Raw genomic sequence first — 14,392 nt, 5'->3', positions numbered from 1 at the left:
AATTTTTTTTTTTCATTAGATCGAAGTAGTGAACAAACCACCCATGGTAAGTGGTTACTGCCGCCCATGAACATCTATAACCAACTCCATAATAGGGAGTCTACCTAAAGCCGATCACATATGCATTGCTACCATGCGTTGCTACGGATTAACGTAAGATTAGCCGGCATACACAGTTGATATTTGAAGGTGGTAGAACCCTTTGTGGTTTGACTCCGGCGGCACCACCGCCACATCTATTTCTGCCTAATAACAGCAGTGTTAGGCGCTGCTGTGTTCCGTTTTGAGGGGTGTGGTAAGGGAGACAGACTTTTCCGAGGCGTTCCAGCTTAGTCCTCAGGGCTAGCGGCGCATCTGTGGCCGACCTCAGGTAGGAATATCTAATCCTATCTGGGGATGATTACAGATGTCCATGGGCGGCAGTGGCCACTTACCATCAGGTGGACTGCATGCTCGTCTGCTGCTTTATAATATAGGTATTATAAAAAAAAAAAACATTTAGATATGTAAGGACTACTTCACGCTAGAAATAAAAGTGGTGGTACTTCCCCGGTCGACCCAAAAACTGAGCTCACAGTTATTGATCAAACAATAATTCTAAATAGAACTAACTCTAGTTTATACAACTAAAAGCCATTTTCCGATACGAAAAGTTCTAAAAACAGTAAACTCGACTATATTTATTTTATTTTTCAATTCGCAGCGAGTAATTTATTTTTATATTCCTTTAGCAGAACGTCCATTTTATTCCTAAATAGTCTAACACAATCGTTATGTCGCTTATTTCGTACCGGTTTATAGCTTTCTGGACTAGCAAACGGCGCAGGATTTTATGAACTGCAATAACGTATAGAGAAACTTCTGTTTGAGTGAGTTGGGGTATGAGTGACATGTTTTTTTTTTGAAGATTTTCTATGTCAATTAACAATAATAATACCTAATAATAATAATACCATCAGGTGGACTGCATGCTCGTCTGCTACCGTTATTTTAAAAAAAAAAAAAAACTTAAGCAATACCTGCTAAAGCTACCGTCTTGTGGCTTAAGCTACTGTAGAGTTGCTTAAGCTGTAGCTGTTCAATTTGTTACTTTAGCAATTGGTGGTACTTTAAGTCATTAGATATAAATTTATTTACTTATTTAAATAATCTGTTAAAAGTCGATTTTGAACTCGTCTGCATATCAATCACAAAGGAGCTAAGGCATAAGCTACTAAATAGTCGCCGCGCAGTTGGACGGCAGTTGGACAGCCGCGATAACTACTACTCGAGCGTTAAAGTGACCAGTTGCTCAAGCAATAGTCACGAATAGGCAGTCAGGCTTATTTACAAAACAACAAGGACATATTATTACGTAAAAGACGTCTAGTGTAAGTAACAATCAGAAAAGTAAAAGTAAAAAACTTCACCAAAAGAAACAATTGCTAAATAAAATTGATAATGATAATATAGATAAATCTGTTTTACTGTTGCCTTTGATAATTAAGTTAGAACACCTCAAAATTTGTGGCGCCGTAATCGAATCACCAAGAAACTTTACCAACTACCTGTGGTCTTACCTAAATGAACCCTTTGCGGTTGAAATGTAGCAGTACACTTCCACACCTATTTCTAAAATAGTAGTGTCAAGCCAAAAAATGATATTTTTTGCCACGAATGAGGTATTCCCGGAGCGCTTTGAATTGGGGTTCTTCAAAAAGGCGCAAAAAGTCTCTTTGAACGCCGACAATGCATGGGTGACTCTTCTGGTATAGCAAATATCCATAGGCGATGAAGACGATGATGATGATGACGATTGTTACTAAGTGTCATTGGTGCATAACCGTTCTTTTTAACATTAAACAATAAATAAATAGCAGTGACAGCCTAGTGGACAAGAAACTCGCCCTCTTGATCGAGGGGTCCGAGTTAAAATCCCAGGCAGGCACCTCTGATTTTTTAAAGTTATGTGTGTATTAGATATTACTTATCACTTGCTTAAATGGTGAAAGAAAGCTTCGTGAGGAAACCTGCAGACCTGAAAAATCTTATAAAAAGTTTTCAAAGGTATGTGAAGTCTAGATATTCGCACTTGGCCAGCGTTGTGGACTATGGCCTAATCCTTTTCATTCTGAGAGGAGACCCGTGCCCAGCAGTGGGACAAGAATGGGTTGATGATGATCGCTTTCTAAACTTCGCTTATGAATAAATAAATAAAAATTGTACTTCTTTTCAGGTACTCAGTTTAATAACGTCGGTGTCCTTGTCACCCCAACCCACTCTTTAAGAACGCAGCAAAGTGCAGTAACTGACGATTGACGGTATTAAAGTTTTTCCAATAATTATCGCGGCTTTAATTGCCTTTCGAATTCAGAGTTTTAAACTGGATCTACTCACGAATGGGTTTCCAAAGTGGTCGTGTTAATGAAAATATACCTACTCATATAATACTCGTGCCACTACTACGAGTAAGATCTCGAGACGACCTTACTATGAAGGTGATAGAATCCTTTGTGGATCGACTCCAGAGATACTATCGCCACACATGTTTCTACCTAATTACTGCTGTGCACTATTCTTTCCGGTTTGGAGGGTGTGGTAAGGGATATATACTTGTACTTGTACTCAGGGAAGAATCTCATCTAATCTGTGGTTGATTACAGATATCCATGGATAGTAGTAGCTACTTACTGTCAGGTGGACGGCACGCTCGTTTGTTACTTCCATATCACAAAGAAACTACCTCAAGTGAGAATACTATTATTAAGTGTTTGTGCTTTTAAATCATAACATATTGTCTGTAGGTAATTATTAGTAGAGGAACACGGATACATGTAGCCTATCAAAATACCCTCTAGTTATAGGCATATTGGCATAAATATCATAAGGTAAAGTGAAAAGTCATGTTTAGTTATTGGACCATACTATGGGGAAATTCATTAATATTTTATAGGATCTGACTTCCTTTGAAATTATAAGCCATGTTCATAGGTTACTAGCTTTTACCCGTGGCTTTGCTTGCGGCAGAGATTGACGACAATAGTTGCTTTACCCTTCTCTCGGGAACAGTTTTTACGTTTTGACAAATATGACTGTTTTGGTATTTGTTTACGTATTTGCCCATACAAATTCCAATCAGCGCCCCTAGCGGATTGTATCAGGACTATAGTGTCAGTAACGTAACATTAAATGTCTAAATTGACAAAATGGCGCTTTATGTTTTGTCTATCTTTCTTGCGAACATGTGAGGCAGACAAAAATACTTGAGCACTTACTTATTGTTACGTTTACTCAGTCTACTGAAGCAAACGGAACAGAATATTGGATTGAGTAAATGTAACATAAAATTGTGGTATGTTTTGAAAACTCATGGTAAGGGCACAGGACGTTTTTTCGCGATAAAAGGTACCTTATATCCTAGTCTGGGCTCCTGACAACGTCTGTAGAAAATTTCAAGACAATCGGTTTGGTAATCAAGGCGTGAAAGCGTAACAAGCAAACAAACACACTTTCGTATTTATTATATTCTATGTGCAAAAAGTACAGTTAATACTGTATATCGGCTCACCAGTTTTATAGTCTCATGAATTCAGCTCGGCTGGCGTTTATTGTGTACGTATTTTCATCAAGTTTAAAATAAAACCAGCGAATTACTTATATACTATTATTTTTTACGAGCTCGACCTGAGTTTCTTTCGTAGGGAACATATTTTTCGGATAAATAGGATCTTAAGGTGGTAGAACCCATTGGCGTTCCGCCACACCTATTTCTGCCTCATAACAGCAGTGTTAAACGCTGCTGTGTTTTGATTTGATCGGTGTTGTAAGGAAGACATACTTTTCGAGGCATTCCAGTTTAGTCCTCAGGGGTAGTTGCGCATCTCTGGTTGTCCTCAGATAGGAATATCTAATCCTATCTGGGGTTGATTAGAGATGTCCATGGGCGGCAGTAGCAACTTACCATCAGGTGGACTGCATGCTCGGTCTGCTACTCTATATTATAAAAAGGTAGACTGTTATAATATTTCAGTGAAAATCGGTCAAATTGCTTTTTATAAATAAAAACACTTAAAAGAAACAAGGAGCGTTATTAAATATTTTACTTTAAAAAATGGTTGACTTTAAACTTCATCCAAATTGACGATTTAAAATATGAAAGTACTTTTTCTATATATTTTAGTGCCCTATATTTTGATGGCCTACGTTCCTCAGTTTAGTAAAACCTGTTTCTACGTGCTTCAGTGCCTTCTATTCTTAAAATACAATATTCATTCCATTCCATTCAGAGTTAGTTTTGGAATATTGTAAGGATTGATGTAGGGTGTACGCTGGAACGAATTCCGTAAAACACTCGAGGTATGTCGGTCCGTTGGGTTCCTATGCCTTTTGTGTACCAAAATTTCCAGAACTGTAGTGCTGACGTTATAAGGAAAACTATATTCAAAAACCGATATTGAAAGTTCCAAGTCCAATATATTTACTTACTTAAATTTGAATGTGTTCTTGTTACGTTACTACTACTCGTACTAGTTATTTACTTAAACAAGAAATACTTGCGTCTGTTATTGATATTCAATCTATCCAACGATTTGCCTGCCAAAGGTCAAAGCTTGACAATATCTGTCAATTTTTGATCTCAGGAGGATAAAGCAGTACATTATGGTTATCTAGTGTTATCAAACTCGGCCTATTGGGGCGTAACAAATTTGAATCGCGGACTCTTCTGACTTTTTCAAAGCTTTATGCGTATTAGAAATCAATGATCACTTACTTAACCAGATAAGGAAATCATCGTTAGCAAATCAACATTTTTAAAACGAAGATCTCCAAGGTGTGTGATATCTACCATTACCGACTATGGCCGTTTCACTCTAAAAGGAGATTATATTAGTTGGACAGTAAAAGGTGACAAAATAACGTATTTTTATTCAATTTCAGAAATGAGTCATGTAGTTGATTCTATTGCAAAAAGCGAACGAAATAGACTTCTAATCATTCAGCTTATAAACTGTGAACTCGGTTCGATAGTAGAAGTCTACATATTAATTGGGGTCAGATAACACGTTAATTGGATTGGATTGTTTATTCGTCTAATGAGACCAATAATATTAGTGAGCCAAGATCTATTTCACTTATGGCTCGTGTAATGGCCCAGATCAGTATTGTTCTTGTGTATGTGGTACAAGAGGAAATCATAATACAAGAGACGATTATGTGGCAATATGTTCATGCGAAATTAAACTTTTTTATAAGGTCACTATAACGTAACGGTCAAGTAATATAGGAGTAGCAGACGAGCAAGCAGTCCACGTGATGGTAAGTGGCTACTGCCGCCCATGGACATCTGAAATCAACCTCAGATTGGATTAGATATTCCTACCTGTAATCGGCCACAGATGCGCCGCTACCCCTGAGGACTGAGCGGGAACGCCTCGGAAAAGTATGTCTCCCTTACCACACTCTTCAAACCAGAACACAGCAGCGCTCAACACTGCTTTTATGAGGCAGAGGAAGATAGGGCAGTGGTGCCGGCGGAATCGCACCACAATGGGTTCTACCTTTATATGCGAGGTGTGCAACTCGCACAGAATAGGGCGGTGAGTATGCAAAATATATATTTAGAAAGACCTACGACCTGTGTGGCGTAGTGGCTGCCATACCGGGTTGACACGAGATGGGCGCCGGGTTCGATACCGGCAAGAGCATCTAAATGATAAATATAGATTTATATTGTGGGTGTGAGTGTATGTCTTTATGTGTATCATAGCACCCACGACACAGAAGAATCCAAGTGGTGAGCTATGAACGTCAAAAGCGTTATTTATGTATGTCTAAGAGTAGGCTTCTAAGGCATGGACGAGTTTGAATTATACAAGTTGTATATTTTGTATACGCGACGTAGAACATTCCAAGGTTGATACCCGATCACGCACATATCTAAAAGCTGAGCTTTCTGTACTAGTTGTACTTCTATTGTATTTTACTAAGTTGTTCGGCTCATCTTTGTGTGGGAATGACGCCTACACGGGAATCTATGGGATTATGAGTATAACGTAGTAATTTAGTAACACCCACACTAAACCTTATTATTTACAAAAGGGTAAAATAAAGCAGTAACATGATTCGATGAACGGGAATTCATGGTCACTGATTAGACCTTTGTAACACCAAAATAGTCTCTGCGCCTCCCTTGGGTGCGGTTACGGTTAAAACTAACTTTTAGGGAATATCGAGTTATGATAACCTTTAAAAGTTTTTATAAGATTTGAGTAGCAAATAAATTTGCACTCCAGCTAATAAAAGGTTACTGCCGCCCAAGGAAATCTCTGACCATACTCTTTGAACTCTGAACAGAATCTCCATATGGGACAGGACGATCTTGGCAAAAGATGTGTACTAATTAAGTTATTTAGTTAGTATCTTATGGCCAACGGATATAAGCTCAAGGCAAAGAGAATAGATTTATACAGCTAACACGGTGGACATAATCATAATTTTCATAGAAAATCTTTCATCGAATTACTCACCACGACCATCTCTAGTATTGACTAACGGTTGATATGTAACAAGTTACTAATTAGTAGTAACCAAGTGGCTGGCCTTTCCATCCCATGTCCGGTCCGATGACACAATTATCCATCTGAATATTTATAATTCAATGTTTTTGGCTTGAGGTAAGAATGTGGTAGTAATGTTTTTGAGAAGATAACGGCATGAATTTAATTTGTGGGAGTCTTCTGCATATTATGTATAATCTAAGATTGAAGGTCAGCGTTCAGTAATGTATTAATAAAAATAAGTACTTTCAGGCAACGAGGTATAACGGTATATGATATTATTATACGGGATAGCCAATATATCTCCCAAAGTGCCTCATGAAGAGAAGGTATTTTACTTTTATTCCTCAATGAAATATTTATTATGCGGTCTTCGAAAAACATCCTGAATTCTGCTGCGTTTGTTACTCGTTGATGCTGTCTTTAAATTTATACGACTGATTCTATCGATTGTCTTTCATATGAGAGTTTATTATACAGGTTTTACAAGTACCTACTGTCATAGAAAAGTAAATTGAAAAAAGTATTGGCTTAGAGGTAATAAACGACAGTAGCGTACAAGACGTGGAATGAACTTCCTCGTGAGGTATGCCAGGAGCACTATGACATGAGGCGCTTCAAAAAGGTGCAAAAAGAGCTCTTGTCCAAAGCCGGCGATACATTGGCGTTTCAAATGTCTATAGGCGACGGTGACATTCCATCAGGAAGCTTATCTGCGTTATCTTTAGGTTTTAATATTTAAAAAATGAGCAAATACACGCTAATCTTTACTGCCTGGTACCGTTAAATTAGCTGCCTAATTATGTTCAGCCGCAGCATCTAATACAACATTTACTAAACTGGCTGGCTGATACTTAGCCCATTCATACAAAAGGATGAAGTTAGGTGAACGGAACCATTTAATAAAGAGGCTAGGCTGTTGATTAAATGGTTAATTAAGCTGCCTGCGACTTATACATACATCCATTTGAAGGTGGTAGAAACATTTGTGGTTCGACTCCGGCGGCACCACCGCCACATCTATTTCTACCTCATAACAGCAGTGTTAAGCGCTGTTGCGTTCTGGTTTAAAGGGAGTAAGGAAGACCAGCCGAGTCTAGTTGCATCTGTGGCCGACCTCAGGTAGGAATATCTAATCCTATTTGGGGTTGATTACAGATGTCCATGGGCGGCAGTAGCCACTTACCATCAAGTGGACTGCATGCTCGTCTGTTACTTCTACAATATATAAAAATACTATTGTTGTCTAGTAATTTCTACGAATACACTTCTTCACTGTCACAAAAATAAAAATCACATAACCGGTTAAAAATGTAATTTGTGCCAAAGCAACACGGATCCGTATAACCGGAAACGGATCGGAAGTACATTTGAATACGGACGCAAAACCACATACGACGGACCGTGAATATGTAAAAATGCCTCCGGCGTCCCTGTTTTCCATAATCTGATTTGACACTTCCCCACAATTTTCTCGTTACATTTTTGTCATTACTTGATTAAGCTTGCGTATTGTGTGGGCGATAGCCTAGTGGTTTGGAGGTCGTCTCAATTGAAAGTTCCGAGGTACGATTCCCAGGACGTCTGATTTTTTTTACGAGAAGCTAAGGAACGCAACTCTGATTTTTCAAAGCAATAAATTAATGATCACTTGGTTAAATACTAATCCGGCCAGCGGCGGACCATGTCAGAAACACCTCTCACCCAGCAGTGGGACAGTAATAGGCTGATGACAACGATTAACTCTAATACTGACAGAGCACACAGCTTGTATTTTCTTAAAATCCGCTAGGGACTCTTGACGGAAGTCTGATTTTTTTTTATAGTATAACCCAACGATTAAGCGGACGTGCTACGGTTGAAGAGTAGTCAACGCCGCCTATGGACATTTGCAACACCAAAGGAGTCGCCAATGCATCACTGGCTTTGGTTGAGAGCTCTTTTTGCACCTTTTTTTAAGAACCCCATGATTCTTATTAGACTACAGTAGACTATTTATAATATTGCACTATTATATTTAAGCAACGCATCTATAACCAATGTCGTCGTATCTAAGATTCATTGTAATCATTATGAAAAAAGCGCATAAATATGCTTAAAAATAATGAACTCAAATAGGAAGTAAAGTAGCCTACATATTTGGCGATACCTCCATATGTTAAAATCCATCTAGCCATTTGCCATTTGCCATTTGAGTTGCAGGGCGTGCCAAGGAATGAGACATATATACGGTCGAAAACATTACCCTCCCTAGGTAATAAAAAAGGAAACACAGGCCAATGTGTAAAGATCCTATGATCATTTAAATATGATTTTTATGGGGTGAGAGAACATTTCCTATGCATATTTTGTTCGTTTTATTCCACGAAACGATATAAGCTCCTGCAGGAGTTCAATTAAGTAGGAAATTTATATGGACGTTACTTGATACCGTTTTATATTCTTTGATATTAATGTTCACTTGTAATTTAAGGAAACAGAAGAAAATAAAAACAATAATTGAAACATTAAATATTTTACATTTTGTTTACACGAACGCAGATATAGAAGGAAGAAGAATTAGGCCAAAGTCCACCGCGCTGGCCAAGTAGACTTTACATCCCTCTGAGGTTTTTTTTTATTAATCCTTCAGGTGTACAGGTTTCCTCACAATACTTCTCATTCTGAAAGGAGATCCTTGCCCAGCAGGGGGACAATAATAAGTTGATGATAATGCGATATAGGAGACAAATAGAAGACTCAGAATATATTTCGTCTTAATTGTAGGATTCGTCCAAATTGTGGGAGTAACATAAACTAAATTTTAAAGCAGTCGGGTTATTTTATAATTTAATAAATACAAGCTTGACTTTAGATTGTAGTTATGAGAGACGTACATATGTACACTTATGTGGGTACTCAATTTAATAGACCAAGTGTCGAGTCGATAGTGTTTGTTATCATAGCTGCAGCCATGGAAGTAAATGCAGTTAAAAAAAATTTCAATGCCTATTACAGTCGCCGAAAAATAGCGGTCTATCTATTACAATTCTAGAAATAGAGAACAGACGGACAGACAGTGGGGCCCTATTGATAGGGTTCCGTTTTTACCCTTTGCTTAGGGAACCCTAAAAAAGTGAATAGAAGGTTCATTTTCTGATATATGATATAAGTAACCACCCACTTGAAAACTACGATTGTCCGTTCAGCGATATGGGTTGCGACTTAACTCGATTTTGTTTTGTGTAAACATGTTGTCCGAGAACTCTCGACGTCGAGATCGACTTAACTCACAATAAGGAAAGCAAAGAATAGATCGGGTCAAGGACCCTTTCATGGCTTTATTTTGCAGTCCTTTCAAAGTTTTACTTTTATTTTCGGGTAAAGAAACTAGCGATGCGGGAAATATTGGTTTTGCTGATATATTTGTGTATGGATAAATCATTATTGTCACGCGAATCTATATTTTCATAGTAATTTGGCTATTATCTAAAATATTCCATTTGATGATCAAAAATTAAGTTTATAGGAGTCTATTCCGGTTAAAATCGGTTCATTCCTTCACTAATCAAAATGGCGAATGATGTGTGAAACCGAATAACCAGACAAAACAGATTAAAAATTGTGTACATACATAGTTTCAAAAATTTGTGAGATTTTAATCTTAACTTTTCAATGTGTAACGTGAACAAATGTGTAAATAAATTCACTTTAGTACAATGCATACAAGATAAACAAGAGACTGTGCAACCTCTTAGTTCGACTATACTGGGACTTATAAAATTCACTTTTGTGTAAGTAAAGTGGAAATAAAGCTGCATATTTTTTAAACTTATAGTTTTGTGCTAAATTGAAATATTTTCCTTATTCCAACCTTTCTTTTACCGGTAAGAAATAGTCTACATTTCAGAAGAAAGTCATGGATAAAATTTTTCGAGTAAGTATAATAAAATTTATTGCAGTGATAGTCTTCATCATCATCAACCCATTACTGACTTCACACCGCATTTAGACGGCGTGTGGACTGGAAGAGATCCGAGCCCAACAGTAGGACAGTAATGGATTGACGATGAATAAAATGTATGGCTCGACTTGGCGGAGGCACTGCCGTGCCTCCAGATAATACCGGCATGTTATTTATCAAAGGTTTTATTACTAGTAGCGATTAATTAATTATAATGAATAAAATTTCAGAAATTCTTCTTTATATCTGTAATTAAAACAACATTTCGTTTTCAAAAGATGGAAATACCAGCTTTAATAGAATAAAGTATGCAGACTATTCCAGATCTCTTCAGAGAATGCTAACGTGATTATATGAGTGGACGTCATATTTGAAAACACAGATTTTGAGAAATGAGCAGATGGAGCTCTCGATAAAAGCAATTCGAATTGATTGCAGTATTTTAGGTATACAGTATGTATATTAAAATCAAATAATATAATTTAATACACCTTAAAATTATTTATGATGAATTTATTGCACTTATTATTTTTATTGAATTTTACGTACAATAACATAGTATTTATACATTGCAATAGTATCATTTTACTACGTTACCATATGATAGCTGTGATACCTACCCGCCCTCTATATTGTGGGGTCCGAGGTTCAAATCTTTTTAAAACTTACTTTAGTTGCTTTAAAGATAAAGGAATACCTACACGCATAAGAGTTCTTTAAAAAATCTCTAAGTCGTGTGAAGTCCACCAGTTCGCACTTGACCATGGCTCGACAACAACTACTCGTATATCACAAGTTTTTATATTAGTTTTACAATCTCGTGTACTCCATCTGTATTTTCCTAAAATCTACGTTCGAGAGTATACAAAATGCTGAGGTTGGAGAATAAACTTGAAGTCAGCGCAATCTTAAGTATGAATTATGCATGTTGCTTGTATTATATTGCTGTAAAAATCATAAAAAGAAACACAAGCCCAGCGAATGTTGTATAGCTGTTAGCCTTTTTATTTCCCACTTCAGACCATATCTTTGCCCAAACCTGGGGAGGCATGTAGCGTAGTTCCAAAGTAACCGCGTAGATTCAATAAATATTTATTACATGTTAACGACGAAGATGCTACCATTTTTTTGCTGGGCCTCATTCTCATAATTGGGGTAGGCTTGAAGCATACATACCATGGTCTAGCATACATCTCCCTGGTTAAAATATACTGGTTCTACCAATTTTTGGTTAGGTTAGGTTAGGTCATCTTATTGGACGATCTACAAAGGCTAGTGCCTAGTGCTACAAAGGCACTAGCCTTTGTAGAACATAAGATGAATTTACATTTACATTTGCAATACGAGTATTTTTGCGATTATGACTTTTTTTTCTGAATACAGGAAGTAAAACTATCCCATAAAGTAATGTACACAGTAAAAATAAAGGCAATGTATCCACCTGACATTAATCATGTGACCCAAAAATACAAATTTCCTTATAGTATCCGCGATGCAACATTAGTTATTTATGAATTCTCGGGGCAGGAAACAGATAATGGAGGACATCATCTCAAATGATATTTATGTGTGTAGCAATAAATATGATGAAATTTATTCACCCTTACGTATTTAGACCCCTAATTTTGTATACAAAATTTACTATGTTGTCAAAATTTACTATGTTGACAATGGAATTCATGAGGTTTAAATCGAAAAATTATGATACAACAACATCGGAAGCAAACCTACACGCCTTGACAATTCTCTATAACTAACCTGAAACTCCTTGGAAAAGTATGTCTTTCTTAACACACCCTTCAAACTAGAACACAGCAGCGCTTAATACTGCTGTTATTAGGCAGAAATAGGTGTAGCGGTAGTGCCGGCGGAGTCGAAATCACCTTTAACTTAAAATGTATGTGTAGTTGAATACTCACTTGACCCTACTGTTTATTACTGAAGAAAACACCAACCCCACCGTTGGCCAATAGTTTTATTCCGATGAAGACAGATTATTCGTTTCAATATTTTCTTATGATAATCGACTACAAGCAAGCGTCTACAAATATTTGCATAACCACGAAATGCATATTTTAATATCCGCCGTTCGCACTCAATCTCAAATTGTAATCAGTTTGTAGAACCGTTCCCCTATTTCATGCTTCCCACGGGATTTCACTGTTTTGATAGTTTGCTGGATGTAATTTGTTAAAGTTTTTGTTTCATTATGAAGGGATAGAAGTAGAGTCTATCTAAATAATGATAGTTTTGAAATAATCAAACTGTGAACTATGAACTAATTGTCCAAATGATTAGGTACTTAAAATTTTAATGGTGGTAGGAAGAGTATGGTTCTTGTGATTCTGTGAAAAGATGGGGATGCTGGCTCAGGAGTGCATTACAGGAGCGCAGGAGTTAATTACAGATGTCATTCGCGGCTTCTTAGTGACTTCTTGATCGTCGAATATATGGCAAGCTTTGTACTACTTCAATTTGATTAATAATCCTATTCCTAATGCCTATTCCTATGTAAAGATGAAACAAGAAATTCATGATAAGCACTTATAATTAAGCATATTAATAATTTGAAATTTTAAATTTAAACATAGATGTAGGAAATGTTATTTATTTAATATGTTAATGAATATTTTCCAACGAATAAGACTGTATATTTCTATATATAGCAGATATTATAATGATAAGTACACAGCGTCACCTACAATAAATAGCAGAAATAATATTAGGTCAATATATTTCTAAGAATCTTAACAAATTTCCTAGAATATCATCATGAATACACATAATTACATTAATATTCCACTGATATGTTCCTTACAATTTTCTCAATAAATCAAAGGTCAACAAAAGTTAGGCTCTTCCAGGCATTCCTGTATTTACGGTAGGATCGGAAAAGTTGGATGTCATCAGGGCCTACACATTTCATGAATTGTATATAACCGAACTATATTGGGGACATTTCTATACAAAGATCCTGACAGAGTAATCTACTTCAGAGGTTATCTTAATATTTGTTAAAATAATCTCTGATAATAAATAAAATTTGAGTAAATTTGTGAATTATAATAATTATACTAATATTAATATTAAGTACGATTAAAAACATAAAACTGATTTTAATAAATGTTTCTCTGAAAGTCCGATTTCATGTAAAGATATTTTGACTACAAGCGCCTTGCTGTTTATAAAAGCAAAGTAGCAAGAAACTACATTGTTCTGGTTTGCTATTCAATAGCGCCATTCATTTTCCGGGTCAATTAGTGTTTTTTTAAAACTCCTGCACAGAGAACATGCGATCTAATTTGGAAAAACGCTCCATAGCTACTAAATCTGTAAACGCCAGTCAGTAGATTGATATACAACTCGCGAATTTCAGTTTCGTTACATTTACAAAGTAGCCTAATGAACTGTCAACTTTCTTTTGAAACCCCTTCATGAAACATTTATTATTTATTTACTTAACAATTTACGAAATTCACAGCTTAATTTTATTTAGGAATAGGCACACATTATGTTACTTAATATTTATCTAAAGCCATTTTTTTTGCTATAGAGAGAAACATAATATAGTACAATCTTTAAATAAGTTTGTGTGAGTTTATTTGAACTCTCTGTAAATGTTTACTCTGCAGTAAAGCGTACAAAGTACCATCACCAATAGATCCAGCGCCCTATTAGATTGGCATCACCTGTCACTATTATGCTGCCGTCGTTATTCATCGGTACGACACATGTAAAGGTCTCTGAGGCTCTATGAGGAGTATGAGCATATTATAATGTAGTTGATCTGTTTCTTCCGATAAGGGTGAAAATACCTAGTTAGTTGTCGGGGCAGATATCGTTTTATGTGATTTACACTTTGTACTTAATCGTCTGTTAGAAGACCACTGTGTATGCCATTGATATCTGTAAA

The sequence above is a fragment of the Epargyreus clarus genome, unplaced genomic scaffold (genome assembly GCF_041222505.1).
Source record: "Epargyreus clarus isolate Ecla_fem2 unplaced genomic scaffold, WU_Ecla_fem_2.2 ptg000010l, whole genome shotgun sequence".
NCBI classification, from domain to species: domain Eukaryota; kingdom Metazoa; phylum Arthropoda; class Insecta; order Lepidoptera; family Hesperiidae; genus Epargyreus; species Epargyreus clarus.
The sequence above is the reverse complement of the archived record's forward strand: the minus strand, read 5'-3'. Positions refer to the sequence as shown.